The sequence below is a fragment of the Megascapheus bottae genome, chromosome 9 (genome assembly GCF_031878675.1).
Source record: "Megascapheus bottae isolate mThoBot1 chromosome 9, mThoBot2.hap1, whole genome shotgun sequence".
NCBI classification, from domain to species: Eukaryota; Metazoa; Chordata; class Mammalia; order Rodentia; family Geomyidae; genus Megascapheus; species Megascapheus bottae.
In genome coordinates, this window is record NC_143517.1 from 60251329 (window position 1) to 60264351 (window position 13023).

At 40.0% G+C, this 13023-nt stretch overlaps 1 protein-coding gene across 9 annotated transcripts in view; it reads right to left on the bottom strand.

The window, feature by feature from the left end:
* Positions 1-13023, bottom strand: part of Asap1 (ArfGAP with SH3 domain, ankyrin repeat and PH domain 1) — a 276484-nt gene that overhangs the window by 181165 nt on the left and 82296 nt on the right. The window lies entirely within an intron of this gene.

The following is a 13023-nucleotide window of genomic DNA, read 5'->3' on the forward strand; positions in this document are numbered from 1 at the left end:
ATTTTTCCAGTAACAGTGTAGAGAAGCAAGAGGGAACATATTTTCTTGTTCTATTTTTCTAAAAATTATTAGAAGCTAAGAACACTAACAAAATCTAAACAAAGGCAGGGCTAAGAATAAATTTACACAGCCTATTCAGACAATTCATTTCAAGGCAGAAATTTCTACTGTTAACTGCTCTGTTAAGAAAAAAAAAAGAGTTTAGATTCCTGATTAAATAAATTTTGACCCCTCTAGCTTCTTCTACTCTCTCTATTCTCATATTTCTTATTGCCAGTCAGAGCTTTACTCTGCCTCTTCTGTGTGCCCTTAACTCTTTCCCGGGTACCATTTTCTGTATCAATGTAACACAGCCATAAGCATGTGAAGTGCCTAACCAGGCTATGCACTCAGCAGAACATCAGTAGACAGTGGCAGCTCTGCTCCTGCTTTAGAGGCCCTTGTGGGCATCTGTATTGCTTTTTCTAGTGTAGAATCAGGCACAGAAACACCAGGGTAAGTCAATATCAACAACAGAGGAGAAGGATGTGTAAAGGGAGCTTTCGGGGCTCTGGCTCCCAGAGCTGCTCTCGTTTCAGTGCCAGACCTTCCGCCCGACTGGATTCCTCTAGAGCTTAAAAGCATGTGAGCCACCCCTCTCCTACCCCATCAACTCCATGAGACATCAGCTAGCCAAACAGCCTGAGTTAATCATCAAATCAGTAAAGCCAACTTTCTGTAAGAACCTGGAGGCTTCTAAATAGGGAAGGTGGGACCAGTTTAGTCCTGAAGAAAGGTTAATTACTCAGCCCACCTTACCTCAGGCTGGTGGCTGTATGCTTTTTCAGAACATGAAGGAAGTTAGGTATCATTCTCCTCTCCCCTTAACTCCTTCTTTTGCTAAAATGTAATAAGTAGGTAAGCCAGGTAAGGAAACAGTAGGTGTAGGAGAGCATGCTGGACTGCTGTGGAAGCAGGTAGAAAGTATCATACCCAACTGGAGAACTGGCTCTACTTAAGAACAGTAATTGTAAAGAAGGGATTTTAGGGTGACCAAAGTCTGGTTCCTCTTCTACCCAAAAATGAAACTGAGGCACAGCCAAGTGAACTAACTTAGGGGGATGGAGAAAAAGCTGCAACAGGGACAGGCAATGGCCAGGAGCTACCTGTATACATCCTGGATGACTCAAGGAAAATTGGTTACATCCTGATTTAACACTATGTCAACTTAGGAAGTCAATTATTAACAGTGAAAAAGACTATGAAACTGTCAAAAGTATTTACAACTTCATCTGTTTTATTCAGACACTTCAGATTCTTTTAAGGATCACTCACAGGGCCCAAATCTTAACTACTCATTTTCATAGACCCATTTTGAGAAACAATGGCACGTTCTTGTTTCCCCTGTGAGTGGGCAGCAGAATGTGGGAATCTAGCACAAGGAGCAGGTTAGTGTTCTAGACATCTTACTCGGTAACCCCTAAGCCCTTCCAACACTATGCAAAGGTGACAGTCCTGTTAATCCAGGTTTACAGCTGAGACCACAAACCCAACTGCCAGAAGCTAGGCCGTTCACAGGTCCCTACAGAAGCAGACGGTGTCTAACCCTGCCCTAAACACTCTCATTAACTAAGGAAACAGAACTCTGTTCTGACATGTTGGGTGGGGTGAGGGGTGGAAGAAAAGCGCAGCAATAGCAATTAATGAGTGAGCTTGTAGCCTTCCCTTTTCTGCCTAAATGTTCAGTTAGATGACACAGATGGATTCAGAACTGGAACTGCTAACAGCTCATGGTGAGAAAAGACCCAATGCTACACTACACTTATCTTGTGTCCAGTAATCACACCACAAGCATTCTCATAAAGAAGATCTGGAACATTTGTCTTACCTTGATCACTCTATAAACAAAATAAGAGATCTTTGTTCTGACTGCTGTGTAAGTTCAAATACTCCTGTCTACCTAATGATTGTTCAGCTGTTCTGTTGAAAAAGGCATTGAGGTACACACAGAAGAAACACCACCTTTGCTTAACTGATAGATCTTGTCCAGCAGTGCAGGAAATCAGCAATGTAGATGTGTTGTACCTATAGTAACTATTAATTGTCACATGCTGAGAAGCCAGGTGCTTTACATAGTGGAGGACTTAGACTAATAGGATTCCAGACTCCTCACCTCACTTGTATATGACAAAACCAAGATGCAAAAAAGTTAGCTGTTTCTAAACTGTACACACCAGTAGTACAGTATCAGTAGTACTGACTGAGACTGTACGGAACACTAACAATGGGATAAACTAGTAGTCTGTGTACCTATCATAGAATTTGTTACTTTATCTTCCTAAAAATTCCTTGAGTATCATTATCATCAATTCACAAATGAAGAAACACAATTTAAATCATCTGCCATGGCAGAGTTAGGTAGAAACCAAGATATTTGCTGACTCTACAGCTTATATCCTTAACCCCATCTGTATTTCTAAATAGTGCTTCTGGAAATCAGGGAAGGCTTTAGGGAGGAGGGGATCTATAATGCCAACTGCCCAGTGTGCATCCTGCAGTAACTAGTGGCATATGTTCTTGCTTTCATACTCATAATAATAATTCTCTGTATACTCAGGACCCAACAGAGTTTGTACTTGACCTTACAAATGACACTATTTTCAGAATCAGTGACATTTATGGCTCTGTGCTTGGTGTGTCTTCCACAGGTTTGCACAAGGGTAAGTCAGTCACCTCCTCTAACAGTTTCACCCAGAATATCATGTAAACTGTTGTTACTGTTCCTCAAACAGGACTAGTCACAGTAAGTATAGTATGCCTGGCTATCTTAATGTATTCCTCAGTGAAGTATATAGGACTACTCTCAAGCTCATTTTCCTCAGCAGCTGCAGGAGCCTAAGACTTTCCAGAAATATTCTACAGCAAAGGAATACAGCAAGTATTTCATTTCTTTCCTTCCTTTATTTTTTTTAAGTGGTTGTACTGAATTTAGGGTCTGCACAACTCGCTAAGCAGCCATTCTACCAAGGAGCCAAGCTTCCATCTTTTTTGAGGGGGAGGAAGGCGGGGACAATGGTTATGTGGAGACAGGATCTTGCTCTTTGCTGGGGGTTGTACCTAGAACATGATTCTAGCTAGGATAGGGTTGTGCCATCATTCCCAGCTTTTCCCCCATTGAATGGAGTCTTGTAAACTTTTCTGCTTGGGCTGTCCTGGTATCACAATATTTCTGTATCAAAGCATGCTCTACAGAATCCAAATGTTGATTAAACAGAGGTTTTACAAACTTTTTGCCTAGACTGGCCTCCTGAGTAGATAAGGTGAAAGGCAGTTAGTTACAAGGTCCTGGTATCCATGTAACTTCTTAATGAATCATAAGGATACCAGGTAACTTCTATGAAGAGGATAAAGAAGAACAGTATGAATATTACCTATAATAATGAAGACAGCTCAAAAACTCCAACAACATGGGCTAAATGCTAAATTAAAGCATATCCACATAACAGAATACTCCGAACCATGAAATGTTTAGGTGCAGAATGTCCAGAATACACAAATCTAGAGATATAAAGTAGACTGGATGATGAGGGAGGGGAAGAATGATAATGAGACGATTTGTAAAAAAGGAAAAAATGGACAGTGATTGGGGTGAGTTTGGGATTCTTTGGGGAATGAAAGAAAAAATTAAAAATTCACTGTATAGCTTTTTATAAACATATAAAAAACTTGAATTTCATAGTTTAAGTGAAGTACTGTTATTTGTGTCAGAGACTAAGAAAAAGTGGAAAGTTTTAAGTATTATTTAATAGGATTCCACTTCTACTAAGTCAAAACACCATAGAAGACTATTATATTTTACTGATTTTCCTACCATCACTTACTATAGCTTAAGTAAAATTTATTGTGTACTTAAGCTCTTGTAATCATTGTTAAGTATTTCTTGCATATTTTCATATATTACCCTGATAACTCTTTGAGTCTGGTATTATTATAAAGAAACAGCCATGACTTGTAGAAAAAAGAACAATCTCCACCAAGTTCATAGTCAGAACCTGGCACAGCACATTTCAAACCTGAGCATCCAACCAAAGCCTATGGCCTTAACTACTATGCTATATATGATGTTTGCCAACAGTCTTAAATATGGTGAAGTACAAGTTGACAACCTTTGCACTACTTCTGTTGTAATAAACTTGAATTAATTTCTCAAATCACAGGACAAAAGAGAAATGATTATAATTTTGCCAAATGGATGTTGTAAATACCTGTCCTTTTAGGGACCCTGGGCATCCACATACATCACACAAGGTATGGCACTACTTTTACCTCACAACGCTGTACTTAATTATTTCCATAAGGAAATAATGGTCAAAGATAGAGTGCTGTGAAAACCAATTAATCACTTATGGATCAGTACTTGTGGCGTTCTGACAGCTGGAAAAGACAAGTCCTCTTAGATTCATGGATATCAAGGCAGTATTTTGCTTGAACACCGCTGGGTCAGAATATGACATCTGCTTGACCAATGCTACCCTCAGAAACACCTCAATTCGTCTCTGTCCACATGGTGGGTGGCTCCTCCTCACAATGAGGTACTTAGGGTACCTGAGCCCTTCATCCACCCAAAGTCTAGCTTTGGCTCCTTTCCTACTATGCTATGCTGTCTCTTCTCTAGATGACACAACAGTTTCCTGGTTTACTTAAGACATAATTTCCAATTCTTGTTACCACTGTGGTCTCTGTCACTCCTCTCACAACATGGCATTCAGTGTGAGGTATGGAATGGGTGCATCCCTTGCTGAGGACACTTCAGAGCTTCAGAATTTCGACTTGGCTTCTCTTCCTCTTAGGACTGTAAAAATGGGACCCTGGATTTACTCATCCTTTTTGTAAAGGGGTAAGGTGTATGAGGCCTTGGGAGGTAAGTTGTTTCAAATTCATTATGCCACTAATGTAGCCCTTAGGGGCTGGGCTACTTTGCTCAATGTTCCATAAAGAACACTGGTTCTCTCCAAACAATAATAATAAAAAAATGAAGCGCTCACAAACAGTAACGAAACAGAAAATTAGGCAAATAAAAAGTTTCTGATCAATTACTATGTGTTCTTTAATGGAGAAATCTAAGCTACCATGCTGTCTTTTTGGAAGGAAAAGAACCTGGCTTAGTGAAAGAAGTATTTATTAATCAATAGCAGAAAGTCTTATTTATTCAAATAATTTTCTAGTCAACATACTCAGTGCCTCTAAATCACCACATCCCTCCTGATCTGCCCGCACAGGGAGGGATGTCTGATGTTATAGTCAGGGCCCTGGCTCCTGGGGAGAACTGGCTGTGATCTAATTCCTCAATTTGTCAAAGAGGACATTTTCATTGCAGCTGGACCCAGCTGGAAATGAATCTCTCCTACACATATCCCCAACAAAACATAAAAGACATTTAACAGAGAAAAATGCATGCACATAGACATTGACTGCTTCATCAAACCAGACTGCAGAAGCATGAAATAAATAAAGTCAAAGCCACTGCCAATGGGGATGATAACCCCGACTTCTCATCTAATGGAAGTCCTTTCTCCACCCTCTACTTTCCTGCCTCTAGCCACTGCTTATGGAGTGCTCTACCTGGAACATTTTACTCACCTATATTCTTCATGGTCTGCATCAGGAAGAGCTCTCTTCGGGGCTACTAGTCATGGCCTCCTGACTGCTCCCAAAGCCACCTGAACTATCACCACAGCACTGACAAGTCTACATTAGGCTACATTTAACTCTGTACTTCCTGCATTCATCTCTGAGCACTGTGACAGTGGAGGTCAGGTCAAATTCATTCAGTTACCCATTGATCAGCAACTATGAGAGAATAAGCCTACAGGAGGTACTCAAACATTGTCAGAATCAAATTAAACTGAATGTAATCAGATGAGAGTCCTTTCTGGGCATTTAAGATTTATACTGCCAGAAGCAATTTGTCTTGTGGGTAAGTTTTATGACAGACTACTTTTCATTTCTAAGTTAAATGCATACATGCTATAAGGTGGGAAGGGAAGAAGACAGTTCTATCCAATAAGTGGATGGTTTATCTTTGTATTGTCTTCTGGGAATTCTTCCTGTCTGCATACAATCATTGAGACTATAAAAGTATTTCAAATTGAAATTTATATACAAAACCGCAAAGAATCTGCTGAATCCAATTGTGTGGCCCTTGTTCTACTTCTAATCTTGCTTTTTTTTTGTTCCTCAGCATATGATATAATGTGCCAAAAATGGACTGTGATATCATAAAACCCCAGCTCAGGTTTTCTTATCTCTCCACTTTTCTGCAGTGCCCTTGACCAGACAAGCCTTTTCAGGGCTTGCTCCCCTAGCTACAAGCAGAAATACAACTAGTTCCCATGTAGGCAGGCAGAAACAATAGAAAAGATGAAAGTCCTAAGCCTAGCAGGCACACATGAAATATCAGTTATCCCAATCCTAAGTGTTGTGGCTTCCTGTTATAGCAGAAATAAGGGGTACAAATATTAAGGGGAAACCTCCTATCACAACCTGAACTCTTCCCCAGAAAGTTAGCTGATGCCATAATATCACCTTGCTCTAGACTTATCCCTGAGAGCCATGATGAAAATGTCAAACTAGGGTAAGGATTCCAGGGAAGAGCCTGTCAAGAAGGAGAACACTGACACTGAGCAGGAAGAGCATTGGCTTTCCTTACTCTGTCAATACAGAGTAAGGAAAGTCAGTTTACTTCATCTCACTAGCTTAAGGAAATGGGTCCAGAAGGTCAGATAAAAACCACAATATTGTATATAAGTTTATTTGAAATAGGGAAGGGTGAGAAAACAAGGGAGTGAGGGGGAGGGAAATGGGGACAGAAACATGAGTAGGGGTATCAATGTACGAGAAGTAATGTACCTATTACCTGACGAATGTAACTATAACCCTTGTATACATTATCCTGCCAATAAAATAAGATTAAATAAAATTTAAGAAGAAACACAAGTTGGCTGCCATTCAAAGCCTACATTGCAACAGAAGATTCACTCACAGCTGGGTATGATGGCTCATGCCTGTAATCCTAGCTACTCAGGAGGCTGAGATCTGAGGATCAAAGTTCAAAGCCAGCCTGGCACACAAAAGAACTAGAAATCTTATCTCCAATTAACCTTTAGAAAATGGGAAGTGGGGCTTGGCTCAAGGGTAGGGCAGAAGCCTAGAGCTCAGGGACAACACCCAGGCCCAGGGGTAGGGCGGTAGCCTTGAGCTGCAGAGCTCCAGAACAGCACCCAGGCCAAGTTCAAGCCCAGTGACCCCCCAAAACAAAAACAAAACCAAAACAACAAAAAATAAAATATTCACTCACTACTCTAGACTTGCTGTTTATTTCTGTTTCCTAAGCAAACCTTGATTATTTACAAGGTTATTTTCCAAAGCGTTACACTACAGAATGTTAAGCTGGGTCATGGGGCTGTGCTTTAAATTTTCCTCTTTATTTCTACGATAAACAATCATGGTTATAATTTTTTAAAGTTATGGCAGAAGAGTTCCCATCGTGAAACAAAAAGGTTTAAGTGTGACAGTCAGAATGCCATCTTATTGATTACACTGGTAAAATGAAACTGTTAGACTTGAGATGTCTGCTCTTTATTCAGGGTATTTCTGGAGGGCTACCTATAATAAAGTAGGCTCAGCACAGCGCACCTACCCCACAGAAACTGAGCTTACAGAATATACCTATCGTCAAGAACAAGTGGAGTCACAGGTACTGGGCCATAGGGCTCACAGTGAACCCACCTCCAGCAGCAGGAAGGAGAAACAAGGAACAAGTTTAGGAAAGGACTCTTCAAGATGATGATGTCTGAGCTGGGACCGGAAACATAAATGAAATTTCATCTGGCACAGAAGAGGTAGGAGGGCCAGGAGTGTTGCCTAATGGCAGAATGCTTACCTAGAATGCATGAAGCCCTGGGTTCAAGTCCTTGGTACCACATACACAGAAAAAGCCAGAAGTGGTGCTGCAGCTCACGGGTACAGTGCTAGCCTTGAGAAAGCAATGACAGTGCCCAGGCCCTGAGTTCAAGCCCCAGTACTGGAAAAACAACAACAAAAACAAAAACAGAAGAGGTAGGGACACATTAAGAGCAAGAGCTCTTAGGCTATGTATGTACTCTTTCAGGCAACTGGAGAGGACACAGAGAAGATGTGGCTCCAGGTGCAGCTAAGGAGAATGAACATCACACTGCAGGCAATGGAAAGTCACTGGGATCAACAAAGAGATGTGCTTTGATTTCCAAGTAACAAAAATCAAGTATATCAAGTATGGTTCTTGGGTATGGAAAAAGAAAAGCACATGATGATATGTTAGCTCTAGGAATATTAGCTTACTTGTTCATTAAAGCCTCCCAAAAGGCTACCTGTATTCCACTCAAGTTCAGCATTTGAGAAGACAGTGTTTATGGTCTGTCTTTTACTTTTAAGTCACAGGAGCCAGTTAGCAAATTTGAAAAGGACTTTGTGCCATAGTAGATATTTATTCTACTTGTCACAACCACTCTGATGACTTACAGATTACTTCTAGCTGCCATATGGGACCAAAATAACTTTTATTTAATAATTCAGAGAACACAAAAAATCAAATGAGTGAAAAGATCTATTATGCTTCAAGTGTGTAGTGATTTACTGTTTCTTCCATACTTTTGGCAGCCCAGGCATCATATCACAGAGCACTTTTTATACTATAACATCAACAGAAAGATTCTGGAAAAACTTGGCATCTCACTCAAACACCAACGGTTCTCCAATTAATAATAGGCAACAGCAATGTAATTATGAAGTGTCACCTTTAAATTAACTAAATACATACAGGACCATCAAGCTTGCCTTCCAGAATACCAAGTATCTCTCCTTTTCTTCACAACCTTCCTCTGCTTCCTCTTCATGGCTCCTGTCATGGACATGAAGAGCACAACTGTGGCTTATTTACTCTCCCTACAGAATGAACCAGTGTCCAGAGAGGAGCACGCTTCCAGGCCATTCCTTACTCAATCATGAGCACTCTCATTATCTCAGGCTGCCTTTCATTACTTTCCTTTGCATTCAGTAACACTGGTCGTTCATCTTCCATACCATACAAATGACAAGGCACCTATCATACAGCAGACTTTTAGCTGGACAGGCAAACAGATCGATTCATCCCTGTCAATGTCAGTAACCCTGTTTTACAGATGGAGAAACCAAGGTTTGGCAAAACTGGAACACAGAGAAAGATGTAGTAAACTGACAAACAGTGAGCAACCAGATGGGCACTGGCGCCCAGGTCCATGAGATCTAAATCCTGGTTTGTCAGTAACTCTTGGTTTAACTCTGAACTACCACAGTAGATACAGAAATCAGGGATACTAGAATATGAAAAATGTACTGAAAGTCAGCAATCAACAGTACCTGGAGACCACCCACTCCAGTGAGGTATAGTGCTGGGAGCACATTCTGGGCTTGAGTTTGCCTCCAATGAGTGAGGAAGGGTCCAACACTTCCTGATGAAGTAGCTGTGTCATCAGCCCACTGATGATTCCCCAGGCTACTTGTCAAGTGAGGTGTAACTCATAAATAAAACTCATATAAATGTATCAAGAGTCACTACTCTGCAGGACTGAACCTAAATAAAGTTAGAAACCTATATGGAAATATTTCCTTCACAGTATTACTAAGTCAGTCAAATGATTAGGGTAAATTTGGTTTGTTTTTCTAAGTATAATCTCCATGCATCTTAATGGCTATAAAATATGATTACATGGAACTGAGCTTTTTAAGTCAGACACAGATGAGGCCAAATGGTAGGTAATGGAGACACCCAGTTCTAAATTTCATCTGATCACAGCCCATCAGACATCTGGGATTAAAATAATGCAAAATGGGTCTCAGAAAAGGCTCTCTGAAAGCAATCACATGGCTCACCATCAATATTTATGGAGCAATCAATCAATGCAAGGCAATAATCCTTGTCTTGCACTTATAACCAAAGAAGGGAAAAGAAGGCAAAGTTAAACGAGAGGGGGGGGGGGAGAATGCACACACATGGGTGTAATGCTGTCCAGCATAGTCCATGCACTAGCAAGCAGCATCATTTAAAAGCTAGTTGGAAATGCAGATTACAGGCCTAAAACCTACTAATTCAGAGTCAGTATTTAACATGCTCCCTCCCCTTTCCCCTTCCCCAATGACTCAAGAAAGTTGAAGAAAAACTGGCTATGGTCTACAAAACATAAAGCAAGCTAGGTTAAAAGTGAGGGGTGGGATGTAGCTCAGTGGCAAAGTGCTTGCCTTGCAAATGCAATGTCCTGGGTTCAAGCCCCAGTACCAAAAAAGAAAACACAAAGGAAAAAAAAAGGCAATAAAACAAAGGGCCTAATACATGCTGACTAGCTCCTTATACCAGAAATAGTATTTATATGATAGAAGAAATAGCAGTAAAGCAAAATGAATAATGTCAGCATAACATTGAAGAGATAAAAAAGCATGCAATACTCTTAATTTGGGAAGATCATGATAAATCATCTAAGGGGAATGATAAGCACTTTTTAACAGTGCTCATTTCAATATTTGTCATAAAACAACAAAATATAACAATCTGTACTGCTAGTAAAAGATGAAAGAAAAACTAGAAGGAAGTTAAAAACCAAATAAAACCACAGGGAAACATATAAAATGAACTATTTCTCCCTGGCAGCTCTAGTCAAGAGAAAAGAAATCTCACATCTCACCTAAAAAAATAACCCAGAGGACATCAGCAAAGCTGCAGGACACCCGATTCTTGAAGACAGCTGCTGAGCTCACAGGTAAATGCTCTGAGGGGTCCCTAGAGTAGGGACAAGAGGATCTCTTCCTAGTCCATCTGCTTACTTCTGCTGCTCAAGCCAATCTTCAATAAAACCTAATAATTAAACAGCACTCAACTAAAAACTGAGTGTAATAGACTATTAGGGGAGAGCTGCCCTTTTACTATGAAGAGTCTGAAAAAAATGCCCTATGGTAGCTTAAAAATGTTATCAATGATGATGAGATTATCATAGGGAAAGCAAACATAAAACAGAGACAGTCTATCCAAGTCCACAATTTACCACCAAAACAAGAAAAGCTCATAATATTTCTATTATGAAAACAATAGCTTAGTAGGTGCTGGTGGCTCATGCCTATAATTCTAGTTATTCAGGAGGCTGAGATCTGAGGATCACGGTTCAAAGCCAGACCAGGCAGGAAAGTCTATGCGATACTTATCTCTAAGTAACCAGCAAAACCTTGGGAGAAGAGCTCAAATGGTAGTGTTACAGTTATGGGAGAAAAAAAAAAAAAAAGCTCAGGGGTAGCATCCAGGACATAAGTTCTATCCCAGGACTGGCACAGAGAAGATAAACAATTTTTCCCCCAAAGTCGCCTGTATAAAAGCTACCAGGACTAAACATGTCAGGGCCCAGCCCACTACTGATCACTAAATCAGTGTCTACAAGAAATGTGAATTTAGTCAGCCACAAAGCCTTTGGTCATCTTCTAAACCCCAAGCTACTGAATAAACATATCATTTTGAGGGGGATCCTCTAGATTTAGGCTGAGTCTCAAAAGGACAAAGAGGCAAATGAATCACTAACATATTCTTTAAACATATTCTTTAAAAATACTTAATGAGTACATGTATTCATTAAATAAGTGCTGAACCATCCACATAAACAAAGACCAGCAAGACATAGTTATAGCATGTAGTTTTTAATTTTAGTCTAGACAAAGCAGCAACAAAATGGAGGGTGCTGGAAACCTTCAGGTTTGTCTGAGTCTTGGGTCTCAGGATCCAAGAAGGCCTCAGAGACAGGATGGGCTTGTTGGATATCTAAAACCATTCCCTTTTACCAGATGAGGACTGGCTCTTCATACTGCCTTCCCCAGTGATCTATACCTCTAATATTTGTCAGATGAAGGAAGAATTTTAGTCTAGAAAAATGATTTGGGCTCATGATGGACCACTGAGAGGCAGGAGTCAAAAGGGAAGAAGATATAGAAAGGATTTTAGTGATATTAAAATTCTACCATGAAAAAAAAAATTTACCATGCAGACCAATACCAGCTGTATAACAAAATATTTGAAGTTCTGTACAAAAATCCCCCCTCAAAACTGCAATGTCTAACATTTCCTTTCAGAGGTATACATATCCCTGAAGAAACTGCTAACTCAATTCCTAGTTCACTTTCATTCTAAAAACAACACTTACAAAACAATTGCTGAAGGGACCTACTCCCACTGTGTCCCTGTCTATTTGCAATATTTTTGTGTTGACTAAAACTGTTCTAAAAAGAAAGGAAAAAAAGATGTCACACTCCATTGAAGATAAGCTGAACCCACTGCATGTACAGAAATAAAAATCTCCTGGTGTAAAGGAAAGGGAACAGGCTGCAACATCTGATTCCACATATTCTCTGACCAGGGTAGACACCTGATTGTTGGGGAAAACCTCCATTGGCTGACCAAGAGGTAGTAAAGTGATGCAGACCAGCCTACTGACCAATAGTCTTTAAACTTTTGGATCTCAGTAGTCCTTAGAGCTCTTAAGAACTTAAAAGATCTCAAAGAGGTTTGCTAATTTTAAAGTGGGTTGTATCTATTGGTGTTTGCAGCAACGAATAACTAAGAAATGTATCCAGATCCCCAAATTCATGCACTTAATTTAACAAGCTGTCAGCAATGACAGTTGTGAAAGCAATGCTGACTTCTTGACAGCCTCTGGGACAGGGAACCCTAAAGCCATATTTAGATTACCTTTGCATTAGGATCAATCAGAAAAGCTCATCCCAGACTTCTGCTAGCAAATAGAGAAAGGGATGGTGAGTCAATGGTAAAAAATCATAACCCAGGCTGGTGAAAAGACAGGATTGATTTCAACATATTTAAAAGATTTGTGTATGTTTTCCAAGTTAAATTATAGATGAAAATAAGATTACTTATTTACAACTATCATCTTAACTCCAATCAAATGGTGCCTGTTTCAAATAGGACTACAGAAATAT